Source organism: Gopherus flavomarginatus, chromosome 23 (assembly GCF_025201925.1).
Source record: "Gopherus flavomarginatus isolate rGopFla2 chromosome 23, rGopFla2.mat.asm, whole genome shotgun sequence".
NCBI lineage: Eukaryota > Metazoa > Chordata > Testudines > Testudinidae > Gopherus > Gopherus flavomarginatus.
The window spans coordinates 7,423,667-7,439,496 of NC_066639.1; the positions used below are offsets into that span (position 1 = coordinate 7,423,667).

At 53.8% G+C, this 15,830-nt stretch overlaps 1 protein-coding gene and 1 non-coding gene across 2 annotated transcripts in view; both read right to left on the reverse strand.

The window, feature by feature from the left end:
* LOC127039332 (zinc finger protein 569-like) overlaps nucleotides 1–15,830 on the reverse strand; it is a 449,001-nt gene that overhangs the window by 70,474 nt on the left and 362,697 nt on the right. The gene's annotated exons all lie outside the window — the stretch shown is intronic.
* On the reverse strand, nucleotides 239–320 carry TRNAS-GCU (transfer RNA serine (anticodon GCU)). The gene has a single exon. It is a non-coding gene; the product is annotated as a tRNA-Ser (tRNA).

Consider the following 15,830-nt stretch of genomic DNA (forward strand, 5'->3'; position numbering starts at 1 on the left):
GAAGGTCCCAGGGTGTTTGGGGGAGATTATGAGGATGTTCCCTTTTGAGATAAAAACTAAGAAATACAGGACTAGAGAATTTTTTAGAAATCTGAGATTTACAATTTGTATTTGAAGCAAGGGAAGGGGCTGAGATTCTGAGAAGGTTTTTGTTTGCAAGAAGCAACATTGCTAGAGCTGTTATTGTGCCAAAGGGGGAGATGGTTGTCTATAAAGGGGGGTGAAGACTAAATGCATCCGATGAGGATGGGATTTGAACCCATGCGTGTAGAGCATAATGGATTAGCAATCCATCACCTTAACCACTCGGTCACCTCACCTAAACTGTCAAAAAAGGCCCAGGAAGAGAAATCTAAGGCTGGCAGAGATAAGGACAATATGGAGTTTTTAAATACTAAGCATAAGCAGGGTCTGACTGAGCTCCCCCTTCACATCTAGTGAGGAGCTGGGGAAAGACTTCAGGAACAGACCGTGTTTGCATAGACACACCTACTCTGCATAGCTATGCAGCATGATGGGGCCACTTCCCCAAAATGACCAGTTTGGGATGGTGGTGGGTTACAAATCGCTTTAGGATTGAGTGGAATAAAATGTTATTCTCCTTCCTGTATGAGTGAAGGGCAGCAGAACATACCTAGTCCGTCCTGATGGAGGGATAGGTGGGTGAGGAATAGCTTTTATTGGACTGCAGAGAAGTGATTGAGGATGTCACCTTAAACCAGTGGTCCCCAAACATTTCACATTGTGCCCTCTTAGCCATGGCTGTGGCCCCTCGGAAGCCGCGATCGAGAACCGGGGCTGAGAGTGGGGCTGTTGCTTGCTGGGGAGAGGGGTGCGGACAGGGGTAAAGGGGTCGATGCCGGGCTGGAAGCCAGAGTCTCAGGCTGAGGGTGGGGTTGGGGAAGAGCTTGGACAGAGTGGGGCTGAGTGGTGCTTCCTCCCTGCCCTCCATAGGGGCTGGCTCAGGCCCTGAGGTGCCCCCATGAATGTTCCTCTGTGTACCCCTAGAAATCACGCCCCACACTTTGGGGTCCACTGACCCTTACTCACTAAGCAGGGGCTAGTGATGCCCAAGCCCAGGGAAAGGGGAACAAGTGTGGAGGCCCCAGCACCAGAACCATGGCCCCTCCTTCTGTCTGTGGCTCCGCCCCCTTCCACGCCTTCCCCCACTGGCCCCACCCTGTCACTCCTTTACCTCTGCCCCGCTGCGGTCCCAAGATCACAGAAGCTCTGTGCCCCTGCTGCAGCCCCTGGGCCATAGCAGGGAGTGGGAGCTCCTTCAGCCCTGAGGCTGACATAGAGGAGACTTTTCCAGGGGGACCTAATTTGGCCAGGGCCCCTGGTTATGGGCCCCACTGTCCCCTTGGCAATGCAAGGTTTGGGGAGGCTGAGTCCCCTCCCCCCCGAGCCTCCATTACGAGCCGCACAGGCTACTACTGCTCAGTGTGTGGCCAGTCTCTATGTTTTCTGCTGCTCATTCTGGAAAGCCTGGCCGGCCTTAGGGGTGGGTCCCCCTGGCAGCTGCCCAGGGCTCCATGGGGTCAAAGGGCACCGTGTGGCAGTGCAAAGGTGCTCACTGCTCTCCCCTGCCCCAATGCTCCTCCATGGGGCCATAGAGGGTTGGGGGGTGCGAGGAGCAGCACTATGTGCTCCATGCATCCTGGTCACTTTCCCCACCTGGGCCGTGCTGTGAGAGGAGCATCAGAAGCTGCGGCTCTCTGCCCTCCCCTTATGCAGCCCAGCTGAGGAAAGTGACCTGGGTGCAGGGAGCTCGGATGATCTCGCTTCTTGCCCCCACATCCCACAGCCCCTAGGGGTGCCTGGAGGAGCAGCGTTCCAGGGAGGAGTGGGGGGCAGCAATGCCAGCTGCTCCATGCACACAGGTCAGTGTCCCCACATGGGCGCAGGAGGGGGTGCAGGAGTTTCTGTGATGCCTATTCTATCAATATCGTCACTCAGTACCAGGCACTCAAATTCACCCATCTTAGTACTTAGACATCTAGCGTTTGTATTTAAGTATTTATAAAATGTTTCCCATTTTAGCTGTCTGCTATTATGTGATGTAATTGAGGGAGACTCTTTCATTTCACTGTTTCTGATCAGATCCTACCTGTACATTATCATCTTCCATCCTCTCCTCCTTACTAGGCTGTAGAGAATCCCTGTGAATAGTTCCAATCCTAACGGATGTCTCTGTCTGAACCCTGTGCTCCTCAGTGCCTTTCGGCTTTCCCCCAGCTCTGAGGCTGTGTCTACACCGCGCACCTTACCACGGTACAGCTGTGCCACTCTAACCGTGCCATTGTAAGGTGCGCTGTGTGGCCGTCCTTATCGCTGGGAGAGAGCTTCCCCGGCAACAAAACCAAACCACCTCCAACGAGGGGCAGGAGCTTCGTCACCGGGAGCACAGCTCCACCTACAAAGCGCTGTTCACACTGCTGCTTTGCATGGCTCAAATTTTGGCATTCGGGGAGTGTTTTTTCTCACCCCCGAGCGACAAAATTTTTAACAACAAAAGCCTAAGTTTAAAAAAAACTCCTCTGCAACCTATTTAATTTTACCTTTATACAACCTTTGTACTGTCTCCAGTTTTCGTGCCCAAAGTCCCCAAGGAAAAGGAAAACAACCAGCAGTGGAACCAATAGGAAACCCAGCAATAGAACTCAGGAAACCTGGAGGTGTGCTAGGCTGACCAGATGTCCTGATTTTATAGGGACAGTCCGAATTTTGGGGTCTTTTTCTTATCTAGGATCCTATTACCCCCCACCCCCGTGCCGACTTTTCACACTTGCTGTCTGGTCACCCTAGGGTGTGCACGTGTGGGTCCCAACTTCTCCCTGCCCCCCTCATTGAAGCAGATGTGCAGGGTTACTGCCCTGGGAACTGCAGGGCACCAGTGGACATGGGGTTGGCTGGAGGTAGGGTCTGGCTGCAGGCAGGGCAAGGGATGCGGGGCTGGCTGGCTTCAGGCAGGGGGGTGCATCAGGGGTTGGCTGGAGACAGGGCAGGGGGTGCAAGGCTGGCTGCAGACAGGGGATGCAGGGCTGGTGCAGGCTTGAAAGGTGTGGGGACTGGCTGGCTTTGGGCAGGGCCATAGGGGGGTGCGGCAGGAGTTGGCTGGAGACAGGGCAGGGGGTGTGTCAGGAACTGGCTGCAGGGCTGGCTTCAGGCAGGGCAGGGAGGATGCGGCTGGTGCGGGCAGGGCAGGGGGTGCAGGGCTGGCTGCAGGTAGGGCATAGGGCAGGGCCGGTGCAAGGATGTTTCACGCCCTAGGCGAAACTTCCACCTTGCGCCGTCCCCCCCTGCGCCCCCGCCCTAAGGCGCCCCACCCAAGGCAGCACCCATCCTCTACCCTGAGGCGTCCATCTTGTGGCAACTCCCCCGCTCTGCTCTGTGGCACCTCCCTTGCCCGAGCTCACCCCTGCTCCGAGCACGAGCATCCCGAGCACACCGTGGCCGCTTCACTTCTCCCGCCTCCCAGGCTTGCGGCACCTAAGCCTGCTAGGCAGTCAAGCACCCTCCTCTGAGCCACAGCAACCCTGAAGGTTGACAATAGAGGCATCTTAACCCCTGAGTTCCTTCAATGTGTCCCCCTCCGGGATCCAGCTCCAATCACCAGATACTCTGGATATGTCTATACCACCTGCCGAATCGGTGGGCAGCGATCGATCCAGCGGGGGTCGATATATCGTGTCTAGTGTAGATGTAACACATCAAGTGCTCTCCCCTCGATGGCTGTGCTCCAGCTTGGTGAGAGACGCAGGCAGAGTCTATGGGGAGCTGCAGCAGTCGACTCACCGCGACTGTGACTTTATAAGTATAATCTAATATCTCATTGAAAGGTGACAGGGCCAGAAAGAGTTAATTAACTCACCTCACTGACTGACCTGACCCATGGGTGAACCTTAAGAACTGGTTAGCAAGATATGTAAATGAACAGAGCTTTGAAATGCAAGTCTGCAGTGTTAGAGGTAGAAGGGGAGATGTTTGCTCAGGTCTTGTGATGTAAGCAAACAAGTCTTGTCTGTTGCTATAGTTTTAATTCAAGGAGCAAAAAAGGAATATTAACATTTATGATGATACTTGAGTGAAATAGTATTATTGTCTCTGTGTCTCTTTGAAGGTTGTGGTAACCTGTATTTGAACTGTTTGATGGATAAATTAGCCTGTACTAATTGCGAGGATGTTTGGAAGGAGAGTTAAGCCTATTGTTTTCTCAGGCCGAAAGGCTGCTGGAAATGTATAAAAAGCCTGGGACACGATCCTTCTTCATCTCAGATCTGCTTTGGGTTTCAAGAGGGGGAAACCTTAAGCCACAAGGATTGAGATCCCCAGTCATTGACTGGAGCCACCCTGAATATGGAAATTGGACTATAACCTATGGACTATTTCTAAAAGGACTTTTGGCAACTACAAGCTCACCTCTACTATGTATCTAAACCTCAAGAATTGAATTCAAGTCTATATGTCTATTAATCTTTTAACCAACACTCTCTCTCTTTTCTTTTCTCATAAATTTTAGCTTAGTTAATAACAATTGGCTATAGCATGTATTTTAGGTAAGATCTAAGTTATAATTGAACCTGGGTGTGTGGCTGATCCTTTGGGATTGGTAGAATCTTTTTTTTTATGTGATGAAGTAAGATTTTCAGAAATCATCATCATATCTGACAGGTGTGTCTGGACGGAGGCCTGAGGCTGGGTACTTTAAGGGAACTGCGTGGTTTAAACTTCTAAGTAACCAGTGAGGTACTACAGAAGCTGTTTTGTGCTAGCTTGGTAAATCTAAGTATTGAAATAACCACCAGTGTTTGGGATTTGTCTGCCCTGTTTTGTTTGCAGTTCAACCTGATTGAGTGACCTCAGCTGTCTCCCACGGGCAGCACCGTCACACCTACATCCAGGCTGTAGGGGTACGAGGGATCTTAGGGGCCTTGGAGTGCACAGATACCTACGTCCAGGCCGTAGGGTTCCCGGGGGGGCTTAGAGAGTTTTGAGGGGGACACAGATACCAATCTCCAGGCTTTAGGGGTCCCAAGGGGCCTTAGGGGGTTCGTGGGGTGCACATATTCCTAAATCCAGGCTGTAGTGGTACCAGGGGGGCTTAGAGGGTTAGTGGGGGTCACAGATACCTACGTCCAGGCTGGAGGCATCCTGGGAGTCTTAGGGGATTTTTGGTAGCCCAAGATACCTATGTCCAGACTGTAGGGGTAGCAGGGGGTCTTAGGGGTTCGGGTGGGCACAGATACCTATGTCCAGGCTGTATCGGTCCCTGGGGCGGGTTAGAGGTTTTGTGAGGGGCACAGATATCTACGTCCAGATTGTAGATGTCCCGGGGGGGTTGGGGTGTTGTGGGGGTACAAATACCTATATCCAGGCTGTAGGGGTTCCTGGGGGGCTAAGGGGTTTCTGAGGGGCACATAACCTACATGCAGACCGGAGTGTCCCAGGGGCTTCTGAAGTCTATATGGGGCACAGATACCAATGTCCTGGCTGTATAGGTCCCTGAGGGGCTTAGGGAGGTTGTGGGGGGCACAGATACCTAAGTTCAGGCTGGAGGGGTCTCCAGGGGTCTTAGGTGTTTGGTGGGGGGCACAGATACCTACGTCCAGGCTGCAGGGGTCCCGGAGGGGCTTAGGGTCTGTCACGGAGTGTGGGGGAGTCCGGTCCGGCACCCCTCTTCCTGGGATTCACAGTGACTCTCAGCCAGCCAGTAAATCAGAAGGTTTATTGGACAACGGGAGTGAAGGATACAGCAGAGTTTGGAGACATAAGCAGGACCCCGCAATCGAGTCCTTCTGGGGGTTCGGGAAACATAGTTCCCAGTTTGGGATTCGCTGAATTCCAACCACCCAGACCTAAAACGAAACTGAACTAACCCAACTCCCTCCAGCCAGCCCCTTCCTGTGTCTAGCTTCCCGGGCAAAGTTGCTGACCCCCTCCCACCTGCCTAGCTCAGGTACAGGCAGAGCACGTGTCCGGTCCTAAAGTCACCCCCTGCTCTCCCATCCCCCACACAGACAGTCCCTACTCCATCGCCGTAATGCACAGAGCATTTCCCGCATGGAGCAACAGTGACACCGTGTGGCCACGCAGGGTAATGCACAGAGCATTTCCCATGGAACAACAGTGTCACCATGTGGCCACGCAGGGTAATGCTCAGAGCATTTCCCATAGAGCAACAGTGACACCGTGTGGCCATTCAGGGTAATGCAGAGAGCATTTCCCGCATGGAGCAACAGTGTCACCATGTGGCCACGCAGGGTAATGCTCAGAGCTTTTCCCATAGAGCAACAGTGACACAGTGTGGCCATTCAGGGTAATGGACAGATCATTTCCCTCATGGAGCAACAGGGACACCGTGTGGCCATGCAGGGTAATGCACAGAGTATTTCCTGCATGGAGCAACAGTGACACTGTATCAGAAGGGTAGCCGTGTTAGCCTGGATCTTTAAAAGCAGCAAAGAGTCCTGTGGCACCTTATGGACTAACAGACGTTTTGGAGCATGAGCTTTCGTGGGTGAATACCCACACAGATTTTTTTGAGGGTCAAAATGACAGTCTGGACCTCTACGTTGAATGCTTCCGCCGACGTGCACAGGCAGAAATTGTGGAAAAACAATATCGCTTGCCTCATAACCTAAGTCGTGCAGAACGCAATGCCATCCACAGCCTCAGAAACCACCCAGACATTATCATCAAAGAGGCTGACAAAGGAGGTGCTGTTGTCATCATGAACAGATCTGACTACCAAAAGGAGGCTGCCAGACAACTCTCCAACACCAAATTCTACAGGCCACTTCCCTCAGATCCCACTGAGGAATACACTAAGAAACTGCACCATCTACTCAGGACATTCCCTACACTAACACCGGAACAATCAACATACCCTTATAGCCCCTACCAGGGTTATTCTATCTACTACCCAAGATCCACAAACCCGGAAATCCTGGATGACTCATCATCTCGGGCATTGGCACTCTCACTGAAGGACTGTCTGGATATGTGGACTCTCAACTCAGACTCTATGCCACCAGCACTCCCAGCTATCTCTGTGACACCACTGATTTCCTGAGGAAACTACAACGCATTGTTGACCTTCCAGAAAACAACATCCTAGCCACCATGGATGTAGAGGATCTCTACACGAACATCCCACACATAGATGGAATACAAGCTGTCAGGAACAGTATCCCTGATGATGCCACAGCACAACTGGCTGCTGAGCTCTGTGCCTTTATCCTCACACACAACTATTTCAAATTTGATGACAATATATATCTCCAGATCAGTGGCACAGCTATTGGCACCTGCATGGCCCCACAATATGCCAATATTTTTATGGCCGACCTGGAACAACGCTTCCTCAGCTCTCGTCCACTCATGCCCCTTCTCTACCTACGCTACATTGATGACATCTTCATCATCTGGACCCATGAGAAGGAGTCTCTGGAAAAATTCCACCATGATTTCAACAGCTTCCACCCCACCATCAACCTCAGCCTGGACCAATCTATACGGGAGGTCCACTTCATAGACACCACGGTGCAAATAAATGATGGTCACATTACCATCACCCTGTACTGAAAACCTACCTACCACTATGCCTACCTTCATGCCTCCAGCTTCCATCCCGGGCATATCACACGATCCATTGTCTACAGTCAAGCACTGAGGTACAACCACATCTGCTCTAACCCCTCAGACAGAGACTAACACCTACAAAATCTCCACCAAGCATTCTCAAAGCTACAATACTCACACGAGGAAATAAGGAAACAGATCAACAGAGCCAGACGTGTACCCAGAAGCCTCCTACTGCAAGACAAACCCAAGAAAGAAACCAACAGGACTCCACTGGCCATCACATACAGTCCCCAGCAAAAACCTCTCCAACGCATCATCAGGGACCTACAGCCCACCCTGGACAATGATCCCACACTTTCACAGGCTTTCGGTGGCAGGCCAGTCCTCGCCCACAGGCAACCTGCCAACCTGAAACATATTCTCACCAGTAACTGCACACCGCACCAAAGTAACTCTAGCTCAGGAACCAATCCATGCAACAAACCTCGGTGCCAACTCTGCCCACATATCTACATCAGCGACACCATAACAGGATCTAACCAGATCAGCCACGCCATCACCGGTTCATTCACATGCACGTCCACAAATGTAATATAATCATATGCCAGCAATGCCCCTCTGCTATGTAAATTGGCCAAACTGGACAGTCGCTACAGAAAAGGATAAACGGAAACAAATCAGATATCAGGAATGGCAATATACAAAAACCTGTAGGAGAACACTTCAACCTCCCTGGCCACACTATAGCAGACCTTAAGGTGGCCATCCTGCAGCAAAAAAACTTCAGGACCCGACTTCAAAGAGAAACCGATGAGCTTCAGTTCATCTGCAAATTTGACACCATCAGCTCAGGATTAAACAATGACTGTGAATGGCTTGCCAATTACAAAACCAGTTTCTCCTGCCTTGGTTTTCACACCTCAACTTCTAGAACAGGGCCTCATCCTCCCTGATTGAACTGCCTCATTATCTCTAGCTTGCCTGCATATATATACCTGCCTCTGGAACTTTCCACTACATGCATCTGACGAAGTGGGTATTCACCCACGAAAGCTCATGCTCCAAAACGTCTGTTAGTCTATAAGGTGCCACAGAACTCTTTGCTGCTTTTACAGATCCAGACTAACACGGCTACCCCTCTAATAAGTGACACCATGTGGCCACACAGGGTAATGCACAGAACATTTGCTGCATGGTGCAACGGTGACACCTTGTGGACACACAGGGTGAGGCAGTATCGATTTCTTGACTGGAGATACAGTGACACTGTGTGGCCACACAGAGTATTGCACAGAGTATTTCCCGCATGGAGCAACAGTGACACTGTGCGGCCACGCAGGGTAATGCACAGAGCATCACACCTACGTAGAGGCTCTAGAGATCCCTGGGGGGCTTAGGGGTCATGGGGGGCACAGATAGCTACGTCTAGGCTGGAGGCATTCCAGTGGGGATTAGGGGCTTCATGGGGGACACAAATATCTACATCTGGGCTTTAGAGGTCCCTGGATGGCTTAGGGGGTTGTGGTGAGCACAGATACATACGTCCAGCCTGTAGTGATCCCTAGGGGTTTAGGGAGTTGGTGAGGGGCACAGAAACCTATGTATGGTCTGGAGGGGTCCCTGGGGGACTTAAGGGGTTGTGGTTGCGCAGATACCTACGTCCCAGTTGGAGGGGGCCCTGGCGAGCTTAGGGGGTTTGTGTGGCATACACATAGCTACAACCAGGCTGGTGGGGGCCCTATGGGTCTTAGGGGGCTTGTGGGGGGCAGAGATACCTATGTCCAGGCTGGAGAAGTCTTGGGGAGGGCTTAGGGGGTTCCTGGAGGTCACAAATATCTATGTCCAGGCTGTAGGGGTTCTGGGGGTATTAGGGAGTTGTGGGGGAGCAGAGATACCTATTTCGAGGCTGTAGGGGTCCCGGGGTTGCTTTGGAGAATTTTGGGGTACAGATACCTACGTCCATGTTGTAGGGGTCGCTAGGAGGATCAGTGTGTTCGTTAGGGTTCACAGATACCTACGTCTAGGCTATAGGGATCCTGGGGGGGCTTAAGGGTTTGTGAGGGGCACAGATACCTTCATCCAGGCAAGAGGGGTCCTGGGGGCCTTAAGGGGTTCGTGTTGGGCACAGATACCTGCATCTAGGCTGGAGGGGTTCTGGGGGGTTTAGGGGGGTTGTTGGGATCTCAGATAACTATGTCGAGGCTGGAGGGGTCCCATCGTGGCCTAGGGAGTCTGTGGGGGGCACAGATACCTGCATCTAGACTGGAGGGGTTTCGGGGGTCTTAGGAAGGTTGTGGGGGCACATATACTTATGTCCGTGCTGGAGGGGCCCCATCATGGCTTAGGGGATTCATGGGGTCAGAGATACCTATGTCTAGTCTGGAGGGGTCCCGGGGGGGATTGGCTGTGTTGGGGGTGGGGAACAGATACCTACGTCCCGATTGTAGGTGGCCCTGGGTAGCTTAGGTGCTTTGTGGGGGTCACAGATACAAACATCCATGCTGTAGGGGTCCCGAGAGTCTTTGTGGGGCTCTGGGGGTCACAGACACCTACCTACAGGCTGGAGGGGTCCTCTGGGTCTTAGGGGGTTTGTGGGGCATACAGATGCCTACATCTGGGCTTGTGGGTTCCCTGGGGGGCTTAGAGGTTTGTAGGGAGCACAGATACCTTTATCCAGCCTAGATGGGTCCCAGTTGGATTAGGAGGTTGTGGGGGGCACAAACTATGTAAGCAGAAGCAGAATGAACTCTACCCTGACATCTGGTGGTGAATTATTTCTAGTGTGGAAAAGAATTTCAGGGGCTGATCATGTTTGCATAGGCACACCCACTCCACCTGACACAGCCACGGCAGCCTGGGATGGCTGCTTTGGCAGCTGTGGTATCCCCAGTTTATTTGTTGTTGGGGCATGAGATGTGGAGTGTTGTCACCCTGATTGTGTGGATTAGGAACTGTGAAACTGCTTTGAGACAGGGATTCTCACCATCAACTGAGTGGCACTCGCTAGAAAAGGGAGTGGGCTCCTTGGGTGAGCCAGAAACACCAATTGTACCTTTTTCTGTTTTGACAGTTGAATAGCAGAACTGATTTTTGATTCTCTTAAGAATTGAAGTTCTAGATTGTTGATCTGAAATCACTGAAAAGCTGTGCTAGCTAGTGGGGGAGTCTGAAGCTATATTGTGGAGCAGAGCAGCTGATGGAGAGAAACAGTTTGTGAGATGGTTGGAGTAGCCCATAGAGTGAGGTGAGCTGAGCAGTTTGTTGGAGCAGTTGGAGCAGACTACAGGTTGGCTGGTAGAGCAGAGCAGCTGGTGGGGAAGGTGGAAGTAGAATCCCATGAAGACCTCCTCCCCACTGCCTGGCTCGAGTTACAGGCTAAGGTCCTGTCCCTCACCTTAAGTTACCCACTGTTCTCCCATCCCCCACACAGACAATCCCTACTCCATCACAGTAATGCCCAGAGCATTTCCCGCATAGAGCAACAGTGACATCGTGTGGCCACGCAGGATAATGCACAGAGCCTTTCCTTCATGGAGCAACAGTGACACCATGTGGCCATGCAGGGTAATGCACAGAGCATTTCCCTCATGGAGCAACAATGACACCGTTTGACCATGCGCGGTAATGCACAGAGCATTTCCCTCATGGAGCAACAGTGACACCATGTGGCCATGCAGGGTAATGCACAGAGCATTTCCTGCATGGAGCAACATTGACACCGTGTGGCCACACAGGGTAATGCACAGAGCATTTCCCTCATGCAGCAACAGTGACACCGTGTGGCCACGCAGGGTAATGGACAGAGCATGACACCTACGTAGAGGCTGTAGAGATCCCTGGAGGACTTAGGGGTCATGGGAGGTACTTGCGTCCAGGCTCAGGGTTCGAGGTGGGAGGCTAGGGGGAGGAGAAGCAGTACAATACGGTAATAACAGTAATAATGATAATTACTGCAGCCAGGAGAGGTGAGTCATTTTAGAACTTATTACTCAAAGAACTGAATTTAAGCATAAGACAGAAATAAAACGGTGAAATGCACAGACCTGTTAAAAAGCTCCCGAGCCGGGAACTTCAGCCCCGCATCTTCTGCCAGGGTCCAGGGCCTCTCCTCCCTGCCCCAGGGTGGCTCCTCTCCCCCTTCAACCCCCCTCCACTGCAGCTCCTGCTGGGGTCTGGGCTTCTCCCGCCCCCTGCCTCCCAACCCTCCGTGACTTCTCCTCCCCTGCCCCAGCTTGGCACTTCTCCCCCTCCCCACTGCAGCTCCTGCAGGGGCCCGGGGCTTCTCCTCCCCCCCGCCCCCTCCCCAGCATGGCTCCAGCCCAGTCCAGGGCTTCTCCTCCCCCACTCCAGCTCGGCTCCTCTCCCCCCCCGCCCCCTGCCAGTATCTGGAGCTTCTCCTCCCCCCAACCTACCACTGCCCCCAGCCCCAGCCTAGCCAGGCTCCCTGGGGCACTCGATGCTGCAGTGACCGAAGCCGAGCTTGGCGGGCTGGGAGCAGTGATTCACGTGGAGGCCATGGCAGAGCCATCAGCCCGAGAGGTGCGGGGCAGCCCCAGGGTGCAGGACGGGCTGTGCTGCTTCTGGACCCACACCCCCACCCACGCCGACCCATGAGGCTGTTTGTGGGGGGACTCACTCAACCCCTGCAGGAGCAGGGAGAGGGGAGCAGCTGAGTGGAGACTGCCCAGCAAACAGCTGATCGCAGCTGCATGCAGGCTGTCCCCAGGGAAAAGCTCAGCTGGACGTAGGTATCTGTGCCCCCATGAACTGCTAAGCCCTCCAGGGACCTCTCCAGCCTTGACATAGGTATCTGTGCCCCCCACAAGCCCCTAAGCCCCCCAGGGACCTGTATAGCCTGGAAGTTATCTGTGCACCTCATAAACCTCCTAATCCCCCCGGGATCCATCTAGTCTGCACGGAGGTATCTGTGACCTCCAGAAACCCCCTAAGCCTTCCAAGACCCCTACAGCCTGGACGTAGGTATCTCTGACCCACACGAACCCCCTGAGGACTCCTTCAGTCAGGATGTAGGTATCTTTAATCCCACAATCCCCTAAGCCTCCCAAGGGACCCCTACAGGCTGGACATAGGTATCTGCGCCCCCCCACCTCCTAAGCACCCCTGGGACCCCTATAGCCTGAAGTTAGGTATCTGTGCCCCCCACGATCTCCTAAGGCTCCCCGGGACCCCTACAGCCTGGACGTAAGTATCTGTGACCTCCACAAATGCACTAAACCCCCAAGGAGCCCTCCAGTTTGGACCTAGGTATCTCTGCCTCCCACAACCCCCAATCCCCTGGGGATCCCTACAGCCTGGATGTAGGTATCTGTGCCACCCACGAACCCTATAAGCCCCCCAGGAACCTCTCGAGTCTGGACATAGGTATCTGGGCCCCCCACAAACCATCTAAGCCTCCCCAGCTACCCCTAAAGATGGAAGATAGTTATCTCTGCCCCTCACGAACCCGTAAGGCCCCCAGGGACCCCTACATCCTGGAGATAGGTATTTGTGCACCCCAGAAACTCCCTAATCCTTCCCAGGACATCTACAACCTGGACGTAGGTATCTAAGCTCCCCACGAACCCCCTAATCCCCCACGGGACCCCGACAGCCTGGATGTAGGGTTATGTGCGACCACAGCCCCTCTATGCGCCCCAGGAACATCTACAGCCAGAACGTTGGTATCTGTGCCCCCATAAACCCCCTAATCCTCACGGGAACCCCTACAGTCTGGACGTAGGTATCTGTGCACCCCACGAACCCGCAAAACCCCCCAGGGACCTTTACAGCCAGAACGTTGGTATCTGTGCCCCCCATAAATCTCCTAAGCCCTCCGGACCCCTCCAGTCTGCACGTAGGTATCTGTGACCCCCATAAACCCCCTAACGCTCCAGGAACCCCCACAGCCTGGTCGTAGGTATCTGTGACTCCAACAAACCTCCTAAACCACCCAGGACCCCTCAGCTAGGACGTAGGCATCTGTTCCCCTTCTACCCCAATCACCTCAGGACCCCTAGACCCTGGACGTAGGTATCTGTGTCTGCCCCGATCCCCTAAACACCCCCATTACCACTTTAGCCTGGACATAGGTATCTGTGCTCCCACAACCACTCTAAATGCCCCAGCCACCCCTTCAGCCTGGATTTACCTATCTGTGACCCCCACGAACCCCCTAAGCCCCAGGGATCCCTACAGCCTGGACACAGGTGTCTGAGCACCCCACGAACCCCATAACCTCCTTGGGACACATCCAGCCTGGATATATCTGAGCCCCCAGTGAACCGCCTAATCTCCCTGGGACACCGACAGCCTGGACTTAGGTATCTGTGCCCCCCACAAACCCCCTATACCCCTCAGGAGCCCTCCAGCCTAGATGTAGGTATCTATACCCCCACAGCTCCCCTGGGACTCCTACAGCCTGGAGGTTCGTATCTGTGCCCCCCACGAAACCCCAACCCCCCCGGGACCCCTCCAGCCTTGACATAAGTATCTGTGCACCCCACGACCCATAAGCACCTGTAGGGACGCCTACAGCATGGACTTACTTATCTGGGGCCCCCCAAAACCCCTAAGCCCACCAGGGACCCCTACAGCCTAGAGATAAGTATCTGTGCCCCCCGAACCCAATAAGACCCCCCTGGACCCCTCCAGCCTGGACTTAGGTATCTGTGCCCCCCACGAACCCGCTAAGCCCGCCAGGGACCCTCCAGCATGGACGGAGGTATCTGTGCCCCGCACAATCCCTAAGTGCTGAGGAACCCCTCCAGCCTGGATACAGGTATCTGTGCCCTCACAAACTGCCTAAGCCCGCTCCCCGGGAACCCTCCAGCCTGGACCTAGGTATCTGTGGCCCCTCAAAACACTAATTCCCCCTGGAAGCCCGATTGCCTGGACGTAGGTATCTCAGCCCCCCTCAAACCCCCTAAGCCTCCCAGGGCCCCCTACAGCCTAGATGTATGTATCTGTGCCCCCCAGAAAAACCCTAATCCACCTCGGAACTCCTACAGCATGGACCTAGGTATCTGTGCCCCCCAGGAACCCCTAAAGCCCCCAGGAACCCACTCTAACCTGGATATAGATATCTATGCCTCCCAAAAACCCTAAGCCCCCCAGGGACCCCTAGAGTTTTCGAGATAGGTATCTCTGCTCGCCATCCGCAAACCCCCCCTCCCAATCCTCCCCGGAACCTCTCCAGCCTGGACGTACATATCTGTGCCCCCCACAACCCGCCTAAGTCCCCTGGGACCCCTCAAGCCTGGATGTAGGTATCTGTGCCCCCCCGATGCCCTAAGCCCCCCCAGAATCCCTATAGCCTGGACGTAGGTATCTGTGTCCCCTACAATAACCAACCCCCCCAGGGACCCCTCCAGGACATACATAGGTATCTGTGCCCCTCACCAAGTCCCTGTACCCCCAGGGATCACTGTACTCACCCACAAACTCCTAAGCCATCCAGGGACCCCTCCAGCCTGGACGTAGGTATTGGTATCCTCCGAAGCCCTAATCCCCACCAGGACCTCTACAGCCTGGACGCAAGTACCTATGCCCCCCACAACCCCCCTTACTCCCCCAGGGTCCCGACCATCCTGGACATAGGTATTTGTGACCCTATGAACCCCCTTAAGCCCCCTCGGAATGCCTCCAGCCTGGACATAGCTAGCTGTACCTCTCATGACCCCTAAGTCCCCAGGGATCTCTACAGCCTCTACGTAGGTGTGATGCTCTGTGCATTCCCCTGTGTGGCCACACGGTGTCACTGTTGCTCCATGCAGGAAATGCTCTGTGCATTACTGTGATGCAGTGGCGAATGTCTGTGTGGGGGAGGGGAGAACAGGGGGTGATTTTAGGTGAGGGACAGGACCTAAGCCTGTAACTCGAGCCAGGCAGGGTGAAGGGGGTTCAGCACCTTTGCCCAGGAAGCTGGACAAAGAAAGGGGCAGCTGAGGGAGTTAGTTCAGTTTTGGTTTGGAGCTGGTTTGTTGTGGAATTCAGGGAATCCCAAACTGGGAACTAAGTTTCCTGAAAACCCCTAGAAGGACTCGATTGAGGTCCTGGTTGTGCCCAAAAGCTCTGCTGTATCCTTCGTTCCTGTTGGCCAAAAAACCTTCTGTTTTTCCTGGCTGGGCTGAGTCACTGTGTGTCCCAGGAAGTAGGGTGCACACACTCACCACACTCTGGTGAACACCCCCTAAGCCCCTCTGGGACCCCTGCACCTGGACGTAGGTATCTGTGCCCCTCCCAAA